This window comes from Dermacentor albipictus, chromosome 1 (genome assembly GCF_038994185.2).
Source record: "Dermacentor albipictus isolate Rhodes 1998 colony chromosome 1, USDA_Dalb.pri_finalv2, whole genome shotgun sequence".
Taxonomy (NCBI): domain Eukaryota; kingdom Metazoa; phylum Arthropoda; class Arachnida; order Ixodida; family Ixodidae; genus Dermacentor; species Dermacentor albipictus.
Genome location: NC_091821.1, coordinates 511706028 through 511719004, shown reverse-complemented (window position 1 = coordinate 511719004; position 12977 = coordinate 511706028). Strand labels below are relative to the sequence as shown.

General features: G+C 48.3%; 1 pseudogene; it reads right to left on the bottom strand.

The window, feature by feature from the left end:
- Nucleotides 1–10887: 10887 nt before the first annotated feature.
- On the bottom strand, nt 10888–11674 carry LOC135906023 (uncharacterized; annotated as a pseudogene).
- Nucleotides 11675–12977: the final 1303 nt, after the last annotated feature.

Below are 12977 nucleotides of genomic sequence, written 5' to 3'. Positions count from 1 at the left end.
TCTTACTTCAAGGCTCAAGAAGTCTAGAAGAACAGACATTTCATTTACCCTGTCACTAGTAACGCCTGTATTTGTCGAAGACAAGATGAGCTGATTATAACGGAGCACCATTTCTTGCGGAAGATTTTGTATTATAGCAGTTTTCAGAAGCACTCCATATTTTTTTTCTTCGACGCCAAGGTTATGCAGGGATCTCATGCGAGTCTGCACTTCTTCAAGCAACCTTTGAAGCCCTTCGAAATCTTCGCAAGAACGAACTTTACGTAGGTTTAGAAGGCGACGCATGTGGTCGTTAACAATCAGTGACTTCTGACCGAATCTTTCTTTGAGAAGTTGTATAGCTGTGCTATAGCTCTTGTTAGTTGTCGACAGGCCGCTGATGACACCTTCCGCTTTACCCATCAAGTAGCTCCGAAGATATTTCAATTTGTCTACGTCTGTAATATATCGGTTCTGGTGAATAGTAGACTCGAATTGATCCCCAAATTCTGGCCATTTAATGGGGTCACCATGAAACTTCGGCACATCGAGCTTCGGTAGCTTAACGTGTGCGCATGTTTGACGAAAGTCATCGTGAGATGCGTGCGCAGTCGTTGTTTGCTGAGCGGATAAAGTGCGTTCAGGGCGGGATTTCGCGAGGGCGATAGATTCTTGATACTGTCCGACGCTTTGAAGCTCACCCTCAAGGTTATCATCGGTAAGATGCTCTTCTACTTGGTTATCAAGGTCCGTAAGCATAGTTTCCTTTATCTTCAATAGGTTAAGATGATCGGTCAGCTCAGCATATCGCGTTGGTTCCGTCTGCATAAGAGTTGTCATGTCGTTGATGATCCTGGTGACCGCCACTCGAACGGTAGCACGCTTCCGTCGTAGTCTTTCCATGTCGTCACGTCGGGAATCGGTGGCTGCGTGATGACGTGGATCGTTCTTCGATTCTGTCACAGCGTCGTCGCGTTGATCGCGTCGGTAGGTCGTCCTCTTCAGGAAGCTCGCTTCATCGTCAGGGGTCTTCAACTGTAGATCTGATATCCTGGTCACGGCACCATATGTTGAAAACCAGGAAGCGGAGCCGAACTAGAGAACGTCTTCTTTATTCGACGCTTGCTAAAAACAACTAAAAAAATGCAGGCGCGCGCTCGGCTCCACGCTCGTTTCTCACTTCGTCTTCTCTTCTTTTTCGGAGCATAATATTCAACAATATTTCTATTAGTCTATCAGATAAGCAGTACCAATGCACCACTAGAAATTACCTACAAACTAATGCGTATCCAATCTTAATTCCCCATTATAAATTGCCATGGGAGCCATAAATATAATGTACATCAAATGCAAAATAGGCTAATATGCCAATGTGATTCAATAAGACTGGTTGTTGAGCGAGTTGGTTCATACTGCGAGGACTGCGCGGAATTCAAGACAAGGACGCAGTAAGGGATGTCCCTTACTGTATACGTCCTTGTCTTCATCGCCATACCAATACATATCGGAATTTCCGTGAGGGGGTCGTCATCTATCAGGCTTTGTCTGCGGTCACTGTGAGCGCAATATGGAGCTCCTACATGCGCACGCTGTTGCCCAGTCACATAGCGCTTCGGTCAATGAAGTCTGACGCTGCAAAAATAAAATTCCTCCTTCAGCTATGCCGCGGAAAATAGCTGCGATTTGAATCATCCTAAGCCTGCTAATCCAACTTTGTCGTGCTGTTATTTAACCGCTATCAACATCAGCCTCTTTTGATGTCCACTGCAGGACGAAAGCGACCAGCACTTACCCCCGTCTTGCTCTAGCTGACTGCAACTTTCGCCTGCAAATTTCCTAATTTCATCACTCCGCATAATTTAATTCCTGCCGTCCTCGTCTGCGCTTCCCTTCCTTTGGTACCCATCCTGTAACTCTAATAGTCCACCGGTTATATTCCGTACGCATTACATCCCATTGGACTACGAATATCCTTTGGACATGTCGATTAAATCCGGACGTCCCGGTTAGGACGTCCAGTGCATAACAATATGACATTAATTTCGGGACGTCCAGTTTAATACATCCTTCGGACATTCACAGGATTGAATTTTCGGGATGTAAACAAATTCCAAACATTATTCCTATGGATGCCCGAAGGATGTTTTCAGCGAGATGTCCCATACCGGACATATTTGGGACCAACACACACCATCCAACACGTACTACGTGACCCTATCGTGGAATGACCATATCGCAGAAGTTTCTTCCACGGCGGCCTTCAGGGCACGCTCTTCCAAAAAGACATGTCAGCCAGTAACATGAAGCTGCCACACTCAGGATCATGCTTCCAATGAAGACGATAAGTGGAGAAGTTGCGATGAACGACCGAAACTGCACAAGCATATCGGGAGGAAACGTCGCACAGCGGTAGGCAGAGCACCGGCTCAGCTGGGCATTACCACCTACCACAAGGCGTAACCGAATCAATCGCTCAAGCTGTCCTGCGCTCTTCGAACGTGTCGAGAAAGCCTAGTATACTGCGACCCCTGCCCTAGAAGAGAGCAGTGAGTGCCTACACGCAGTCGAATTGCCACTTTCTGTTGCGCATATGTCTTGCGCTGATTTGCGCGTAGTCGGTCACATGACTTAACGCCGCCGTTTTATTGGACCTCTTCGCGCTTCTTGCGGTCATGTTTCCTATTTGGTGCGCCTCGCGCTCAGGCTGCGCGTTTTCTTTGGACGTGGTGGTCATGTCATGTGCTCATGAGTTCCAGCGTGGACGTTTGTCTGTTCCGGAAAACGTTTTCCTTGTGCGCTTTGGAGCTCCGTTTCCGCGGTACCTGTACATCTTACGCCTATCAAGAGGTAAGTTTCAGTTCCTGGAGTCAGTGTTTTTATATTAGCAGCCCTACAACCTTCTGCACTAAAGTATCGTCGTGTCTGCGCATAATCGAATGCCAGGCGTCGTACGTCGCCATGGTTTGTGGCCACGGTAACACTATTCGGCGATTGATCATCCATTGTGATGCGTTTGGTCACATCGTACTGCTTTTCTGGAAACTTCCGAGCTTACTCTGTGTTATAATTTTTCTGTGCAGCGCTAAAATGCGCCGAAAAAACAAAATTCTGAATACGAAACTTTAGAACCGCTAACTACCATGCAGTCCACAGAATGTGCCCGCGAGAGTTACCGTTGTCTTTCGTGAACAGTGGCGAATAATAATATAATAATTCCCGACACGTACTTTCCGGTATAGCATCGCTTAAGTTTCGTTTGTGTTTTGTTTGTACTCTCGCTTGTACGTTTGTGTTTTGTTTGTATGTTTTTTGTACTATCGCAATCGCGCAACTGCGTAAGGTTGGAATAACTGAACTTTATATGCATTTGTATTACGGTAGGAGCACACGCTACGTATTATGACCAGCCGCGCTGCTGAATTTTACCGCATCTCTCTTTAGGGCTGGTATATTGCTCCTGCCAAACAGGGCTGTATGTGATTCTAGGAATATCGAAACCCTTCGGAGTCTTGTTAGACTTCTGCTTACTTACATGTGAATGGATGCTGGTGGTGACATCAAGTGAAGTTTGCTCCTCAGCTGCACGTGACGACTGAAACGTTGGCGCTGACTTCATTGCTCGTTCGCACGTGGTCGTATTTTTTTTAGTGCGTACCAGTGAAAGTTTTTCTCGAAGTTAAATGTTTCTCTCACGGGCTCGTAATGGTAGCCGTGTCGCATAAACTTCGCATCTGTGCTGTTGGCGTTTTTGTTAGGGCAACCGCGATTACGAAAGTAATCGTAAAACTGCGTACATTTGGAACACCATAACTTTTGATGGCATTTATATCGTGATCGGAGACCTTGCTGCACGGCATGGCCGGTTGCGCTGCTGAATTTAACCAGGCGTGTCTTAAGGTTTTGTATTTGTTTTTGTCAACCAGTGTCGTGCACTCTGTCGGAATAACGAAACCTTTGCGTGACTTGTTAGACTTCTGCTTATTTACAGGCGAACGAGTGCATGCTAGCACGAAGTTAAGGTCGACTCCACGCCTTAGCTCTGTAACGCTCAAAACGCTTGCGTTGATTAGCATGTGGTAGCATGTTTTAATATGAAAGTTTGTTTGAGTTGCTACTTTCTGTCACGCGCTCGTTGTGAGTAACCAAGTCGTTTGAGCTTCGTCTGCCAGTGGCGTTTTGTTGGCCTAACCGTCGTGATAGAAATCGTAAAACTGCGTGAGGAGGGATTAAGTGAACTTGTTTTAAATAATTTATTTATTTATATATTTTTTTATTTCAATACTCTGAATACCACGTAGGGCGTTACGGAGAAGAATGGGATTCTTATTAAACGTGGAAATCGTGGTTTTGTAGATGATGGAACAGCTATAATGATCGGAGCACTTGATGCACGTGATGGTTAATTGGCCGGCCGTGCTATTGAATTTTACGACACTTGTCGTTACGGCTGCTATAGGGAACCCAAGCTCAAGTTTGGGCGCGCGACGACAGCGCGCACTGCTGCCCCAGCGAGCGAGCAGTGCAAAACTGGGGATAGACGGCGCCCGCGCCGCCAGGCGCAACCAGTTTGCAGGCGGCCACTGCACGTGCGCGACCGCGCTATTCAGTCGAGCCGGGGCACTGGCGCGTCGCGCCGCCAGCTGGGAACGTTGTCAAAAGGCTTCTTGCGCGAAGTTGAGTTTCCACAATGGCAAAAGCGGCCCCACCGAAGCGAAAGCGCGGTCCGAAGTACTGCTGTGTCGTGGGCGGGTGTGTCGTAACGAGCCCATAATTCTCGTACCTTGAGTACTGGCACAGTTACTTCACTGAAGCAGTGCATTCTACAGCATGAATGTTTTTCTAACTAATTTGGGAAAAGGTCCGAGACATCTTGTTCTAGGCGTCTCTTCGGCTTTCCGCTTGGCTTGCCCCATTTCTGTGGCTGGCTGATGCATGAATTTACTTCTTTATTGTTGACGTAAATGCACACCGCAGCTGCGTGCTTGCACTGAGCCGTAATGCCAGCTTTGCAGGTGCATCTCCTTCTCGAAAGCAAGAATTCCTCTTTTCATGGCACGACCACTGCAGCTATGAAAGAATGAAAATAAGGGTGAGACAGTGAAGCCATTTGCCACTACTTTTCAAATGCAGCTGCCTTCCCAACTTCCCTCTACAAATATTCAGCAACATGGCATGGTGCGCATTTCCAAAGCTAACTACAAGTTTGCACCTCCGCCACAATACTCCAGGCTGCCATATAAAGCGAAAATAAAGGCAACATAATATGCTTACGTTTACTAATATAAACATTCAGCACAGTGTTTCGAGTGTGCGTTCACTAGCGCGCTAATTACGCGAGCGCATCACGCGCACGATACCATATCGCGCCTTTAATTATGCATCACTCACACTGAACCGCGTTCGCGCAGCAGGTTTTATGCGCCTGTAAAACCGCTACTTTCACAAAACTCGAGTGCAGGCATGACGCGACCGCCGAAATCAACGAGGTGAGCAGTTCAACTAGCTTCGCAGTGCTTAAATTTCAGCTGCCTCGCCACCAAGTCAGTGGGTGATCCTCCAACGGGCGAAGCACAAGTGTTGTATATTCCCAGGCTTTTCAGTGGGATGCCATGGCCGTACAATTATTTTTTTTTCGCACGCCGCAAACGTTCGACCCCGACAGTAGACGACAACATCTGTAAGGCTGCCATATCAAAACAACTAAAGCATACGCTTCATATTCGACTACGAAAAACATCGAGAGTGCGCGGCTTCATTTCGCAGTGTGTATAGACAATCAGTATTTTTAACATATGACAGAATGACCCTCACCTCGAGGTACACGTCGTGCACGATTTTGTCGCTTACTTGGGAAATACATTTTGCATTGAGCTGTGCCTCGTTGCCGTTGATTGTCTGCTCCACAGAGTTTACGTGACTGACGAGCTTTTCTCCTTTTAACAAGTTGGCTTTCCTAAAATAGCTGGCCGATCTTTTTGAAGCCGCACTGAAGGCGATACATTGTGACGCGCCGCACGTGCAAAGCGAGGAGAGGGCCCTGGACGTGCACAAAAAGCGAGCGGCTGCAGCGCGGCGCAGCAGAAATGCGCAGTGGATATTCCCAGTTTCGACTTTTTCTGCCACAGATGGCGCTACCCGTCAGGAGCAGTGGCGCCGCTCGCGGTCCTTGGGTAGCCTATATCCGTGTCAAAAATTGCCGTGCAAGTTTCTTGGGATAACGAAACTTGGAGTGGTTTGCACGTGGTCGGATGCATGTTATTATGATGGTAAGATCTAGCTTACGTCTGAGCTTCCTGTAATGATCGAAACTTTCACGCTACTTAGGCTATTGCTCGTTCGCACGTGATCGTACTTTTTTTATTAATGGGGAATGTTTGTCTCTGTTGACCATAGGTCGGCAGTCACTCACTCACACTCACTCACCATAATTTTTCCTGGCCCCACACTCACGTTCACGCTCACCTCCATTCACACTCACAAGCGCTCACTTCGCACTCACTCGCACTCATCTCCACTCACAATACTACTGGCACTCACTCGCACTCTCCTCCACTCGCACTCACTGGCGCTCGCACTCATCTCCACTCACACTCACTGGCCCTCACTCGCATTAGCACTCACCTCCGCTCACACAGGCACTCACTCGCACTCACAATCACTGGCACTCACACTCACCTCCACTCACACTCTCTGGCACTTGCACTCACTTCCACTCACAATCACTGGCACTCACTCGCACTCCCCTCCGCTCACACTCTCTGTCACTCACTCGCACTCGCCTCCACTCACTCACTGGCCCTCACTGGCAATCGCACTCACCTCCACTCACAATCACTGGCACTCACTCGCACTCCCTCACACTCGTACTGACCTCCGCTCACACTCACTGGCACTCGCCTGCACTCGCCTCCACTCACGCTCACTGGCACTCACTCACTTCTACTCACAATCACTGGCACTCACCTTCGCTCACACTCACCTCCAGTCACACTCTCTGTCACTCACTCGCACTCGCCTCCACTCACTCACTGACCCTCACTGGCACTCACCTCCGCTCACACTCACTGACACTCACCTCCGCTCACAATCACTGGCACTCACTCGCACTCATTGGCACTCGCACTCACTGGCACTCACTCACGCTGACACTCGCACTCACGTCCATTCACACTCACATCCACTCACAATCACTGGCACTCACTCGCAGTAACCTCCGTTTACTCACTCGCACTGGCCTCCACTCACACTCACTGGCACTCCTTCGCACTCGCCTCCACTCACACTCACTGGTACTCGCAGTAGCACTCACCTGCACTCACAATCACTTGCACTCACTCACACTCGTTTAGTGTTCGCGTAGACCGGGATGCGGTCTGATTGATTAGATTGGAGTGACACGGTGATACGCACTCCATTGCTCAAGCTCCCATACTTTATTCCAGGTTGCCAACCGAGTACTCACATTTGGGTAAATGCTGTTAATAGACACTACATTACCCTCCTTGGGGAAAATGAAATGAATGCGGGCACAACGTGATTAGGGAAACCATAAACGGAAAACAGTTCACTGTTGAAAAGTCGCGAATGTCTCCTACGAACGAACAGTCACGATGTCAGGTTGCGAAACCAGAAAGATGGTGTGGAGGCTGTTTCTCTTTGTCTAGCGCTCTCTTGGAGAACTCTGGTGCAATGCAGGTGGTGCAGGATCTGGCACTGAGGTGGGTAAAGGATATATGATGTCATCACAGTCAAATGATGTTTTGGCTGGTGCTTGTTTAAGGCCAGACGCATCTTTGAAAAAACTTGAGTTGCGCGTTATTACTCTATTTCCTCTCGATGCCTTGATTTGTGATCCGTGAACGCTGACAATGGTATGAGGGTCTGGATCATAGTACGAAGTGAACTTGTCGTGTCTGTCTTGCTTGCACAGGACTCGACCGACACAGAAGCGATGTGGTTGAGCGTGCCTTCGTGAATCAGCATGTTGTTTGTTGTATGCCCTTTTTCCGAGCACAGTTGTTTTCAACTTTGTTACGTCTTCCGTTTCCGAAGCAGCTTCAACATAGCAAGGCAGAAGATTTCTCATCGGTCTGCCAAACAGCAGTTCATACGGTGATCTTCCTGTAGTCAAGTGTTTTGAAGACCTGTATGACATCAGGAAAGTGTCGAGCTCTACTTTCCAATCTGTGTTCTCAAGCTGACTAGTGTGAACATGCTTTTTCAATGTTCTCATGAACCACTCAGCTTCGCCATTAGCTTGAGGCCACAAAGGTGTGATCCGATGATGCCGAAATCCTAATTCTTCTGCGAATGCAGCAAACTCTTTGCCTTGGAATGATGGCCCATTGTCACTTTTTACCTGTGCAGGAATTCCAAACTGGCAAAACACTTGTCGCAGGGAGGGAAGCACACAGTTTGCAATTGTGGAGTGTATGACTTCTACCACTGGGTATCGTGAGAAGTCATTTAACACCACCATAGCGTACTGTCCATCATGGAAGGGACCACAAAAGTCGACTGATACTTCTTCCCCGGGACCACTGGGTAGTTCCGTCATGGGAAGTGGTTCTTGCTTTGCTTGGGGAACAGCTGCTTGACATGGTAGACAGCTTTTAATCAAAGTGTGCACGAGCTTGTCCGTGCCTGGGAACCACACGTTTTCTCTTAACATTTGTTTTGTTTTGACAATCCCTTGATGGCCCTTGTGGGCAAGCAGCACTGCTTGTTTCTGCAGGGTAGCGGGAAGAAGTAGGCGTGTTCCTCGAAGGACGAAGCCCTCGGGCGTTGTTCTTAGTTCTGTCTTTATAGATGCAAATGGCTTCAGTTCAACTGAGACCCAGCTGGTGAGTGTGGGGTGCCGGATAGCACTGATAAGTGACTGTAGCTGCTGGTCTGCTTTCGTTGCATCAGCGACTTCTTGAACCGAAAAGACCTTTGAGATGTTGTGGCGCTGGATAAAGTTGAAATACTCATTAGGTACTTTGTCGATGCGGGCACACATTTTCGTTTCGGAAACTGGATGCCTGGAAAGGTAATCAGAATTCAGAAGGGTTACTACTTCCTGCAGTGTGTTGTACAACGAACTTGTACTGTTGAATGCGTAGAGCAAGGCGCTCAATGCGGGCAGATGGTGACGATCTTGGGTTTCCCAGTGTGCTCACTAAAGGCTTGTGATCAGTCAGCAAAAGGAAGTTGATTCCACAAAGGTAAAGACGGAAGTGCTCCATGGCCCATACAGCTGCGAGCATCTCACGTTCAATTTGGGAGTAGTGACTTTCAACTGATGTAAGCGCTCTACTTGCATAAGCTGTCACTACAATGTATTCACTGTCACGCTGTGTGAGGATAGCACCCATTCCGTGTGGACTCGCATCTACCACCAATTCTGTCGGTTTGGATGGGTCAAAGTAAGCAAGGGTGGAGGCATCGGACATGGCTTGCTTTAGGCTCTCAAGAGCATTTTGCTGTCGATCCGTCCACTCCCATACAACATCCTTCAGTGTCAGTTCACGTAAAGGCTGTGTGAGGTCAGCAAGATTTCTCAGAAATCTGCCTGAATAGTTGATCATTCCTAGCAGGCTCTTCACTTTGGTGATTCCGGTGTTTTGATTTGTAGGGAGGCTGCTATCTTCTTAGGATCAGGACGAACGCCATCAGCTGAAAAATTAAGTCCAAAGAAGTTCAGGTGAGGTTGATGAAAGTGACACTTCTTTTCATTCGGTGTCAATCCAGCTTCTTGGAGTCGCTGCAGAATGGCTTCCAAGGACATGTCGTGCTCCTGTTTTGTTTGCCCCAAAACAAGAATATCATCACTAACATTCAGGACATTGGGGATGCCGTTGAGCATTTGGCGTATGGTGTTCTGAAAGATTTCAGCTGCACTGCTGATGCCGAAGTTCAGTCGTTTGTAGCGAAACAAGCCAACATGTGTTGAGAACGTGGTGAGTTGCCTTGAGGAAGGGTCAAGTTCCAACAGATGATATCAATTCTTTAAGTCAAGATTGGAGAACATTGTTGCTTCATTTAAGGCAACAATGATGTCATCCACTGTTGGGCACAAATGTTGTTCACGTTGAATGGCAGTGTTCACAACACGCATGTCAATGCAGATTCGAATTTGATCAGGCTGATGCGGTTTAGGCACAATAACCACAGGGGACACCCACGGTGTAGATCCTATGGCTGGCTCAATGATGTCTTCTTACAGGAGGCGTTCAAGTTCTTTCTCTGTGGCGTCACGTAAGGCAAACGGATTACGCCTGTGTGGTTGTGCAACAGGTGGGACAGTGTCGTCCACAAAAAGATGAATGTGCTGCTTTTTGAGTTTCCCAACTCCACTAAACAACTTAGGAAATGCTTTCACGATTGACTTGTCACCTTGATGCTAATTAACTTGGTATGTCATCTGAACAAGCCCCAGGTTGGATGCTGCTGTGAAGCTTAAGAGTGGTGCACAGTTTCCTCGAATGACAAAGATGTCTTCTTCAATGCAGTTATCTTTGTATCTCATTGTGACAGAGACATTGCCTAGAAGTTCAAGTGGAGATGTTGCTTTGTATGGGAACACTGATGAATGTTTCCTGGAGTTTCGCCTTTAGGCGATAGCTCTTAGAGTCATTTTCGCCAACAATTGACACTGTTGCACCTGTGTCGATTATGAAAGTGACCGGCACATTGTTGACAGTGACAATAACTTTTGGAGATGGGCCTGTTTGAGGTGAGGTCATGGCAACGAAAACATACTTGTCACTGCTTGAACTGGTGTCACGGGTGGCAGCACATTCTTTGGTACTAGAACTCTTCTTACTGCAGACTGTCTGTGAATTCCTGCTCGGACCATTGTCACAGTCCACTGCTTGTACCATTTGTCTCGTTGAACGACAAAATCGTGCAAAGTGACCAATCTTGTTACATGCCTTGCATGTCTTGCGCCATGCAGCACAACTTGGTCGTCCGCCTTGGTGAGGCCATTTGCCACCGCAGTTGCGACAATCTGCTGATGAGGCACGAGGTCGTTGCGGTGCATAGGTCTGTCGTGGCATCTGTTGGCTGTTTCTTTGGTGTTGGCCATGGTGCTGTCCTTCCTTGTGCACTGCGAGCACCGCCACATTGCTATCGACGTTCTTTTCGATTTCAGATACATCCCGTTCGACATCGTCGAGCATTCTTCCCTGTTTAAGTAAGTCTGGTAAAGTTAGGGAATGAAGCATTGCATATTTGCGAAGGCGAGACGACGTTGTGGCGAGGATTATTTGGTTGTGGATTTCATCATCGACGTTCTCGAAGTTACAGTGGTGAGAGAGCCGCCGGAGGCGTGCGTAGAAGGCGTCCGGTGGCTCACCAACGCTTTGCTGGGCTTGGCGAAATTTGTAGATCGCAAAGGTGGAGTTCACTCGCGGGGCGAAGTATGCATTCAGTTTCGCTCGTGCGACGTCGTATTCGGGCGTCGATGGGCTCTGCGTGGTCTGGGTCGTGCTTGTAGCTGTTGCAGCTTGTGTAGGGCTGTCGGGGAGGGAGCGACTTCCTCGCCGACGTAGTGCAGGAGGAGTGCTTTCTTGCGTGCACCTGCCGTGATATCACACGCTAAAAAAAAGTTCTCGAACCTTTCTATCCACTTGGTCCATTCGTGACCAGTATTGTTGGCGTCTGTGGCGCGAAGGTCGAAACTTGGGAAGGGAGGGAGCGCATGTGCCATGGCTGCGATTGCCGGTTGCCGCTTGCTGTCGAGGGATGATACGACGGAATGACTGTTGGTTAGGCACTCACATAAGACCAAGTAACACTTTTGACACCATTTTAGTGTTCGCGTAGACCGGGATGCGGTCTGATTTATTCGATTGGAGTGACACAGTGATACGCACTCCATTACTCAAGCTCCCATACTTTATTCCAGGTTGCCAACCGAGTACTCACATTTGGCTAAATGCAGTTAATAGACACTACAACTCGCACTCACGTCCGCTCACGCTCACTAGCACTCCCTTGCACTCACGTCCAGTCGCATACTCGCACTCATGCCTCTGAAACGAGTGCAAGTGAATGTGAGCGCACTCATGAGTGACTGTGCTTGCGTGTGCCGTTCACAATTCGTGTATATTCATAACGAAGCTTCCAATTTAGCGCCCATTATATCTAGAGTGCGACAAGGCAGTGTTTTGGGCCCCGTTTTATTGTTAATATACATAAACGGTTTACCTTCCCGATTACATGGTAACATCCGTTCATTTGCTGACGATTGTTTTTCGTACCGCGAAATTAATTGCAATGATGGTCACCATGTACGAAAATCCACCCTTTCTTGGTGTCAGGAGTGGCAGGTGACTCTAAATGCCCAAACATCAGTAATGCGAGCAGTAAGCAGAAAGGAATGGATATCTGATTTTACTTACATTATTAATGGCACACCTCTTGTGAATTCCAGGGTAAATATTTAGGTGTCACTTTAACACGCGCTCTTCGATGGGAAACCCATGTTAAAGGGCCCCTGAAACGGTTCGGACAAATTTTGTAGGCGCGTAGGGTACAGCTTAAGTAGAACATTCGCACCACAATTTAAGTGAAGCGTTACGTATTAATGGAGCTGCAAGCGATTAGAAGTTACCCTCCTCCCTAGCTATGCTTTTCCTCCTCAACTCGCTCGCCGAGCGAGCGGCGCTAAGCTCCGCCTTCACTGGTTCAGCGTCATGATGCGACGCCACATCGCTCACTTCCGGTTGTTTAGGAGCACGCCCCCTCCTGCGCGAGACCTCTCCGCTAGCCGCTTGGCCGTCGACCGAGAGCTATCGAAGCAGCGTGCGTTGCGAGCATTCTGTCGTAGCGCCGAACGTGTCCGGTACTCCGCTAAAAACAGGCAAGCTGGTCATTTCGGCAAATGACTGGAGGCATAAACTCAAGCTGATGAAGGAACGTTAGCGTAGACGTACGTGAGCAGCCTGATCGGCCTGCACGGTCCAGACACTTGCTGGCGCAGCGCTTAACCAGTCAAACAAAGCGCTAAT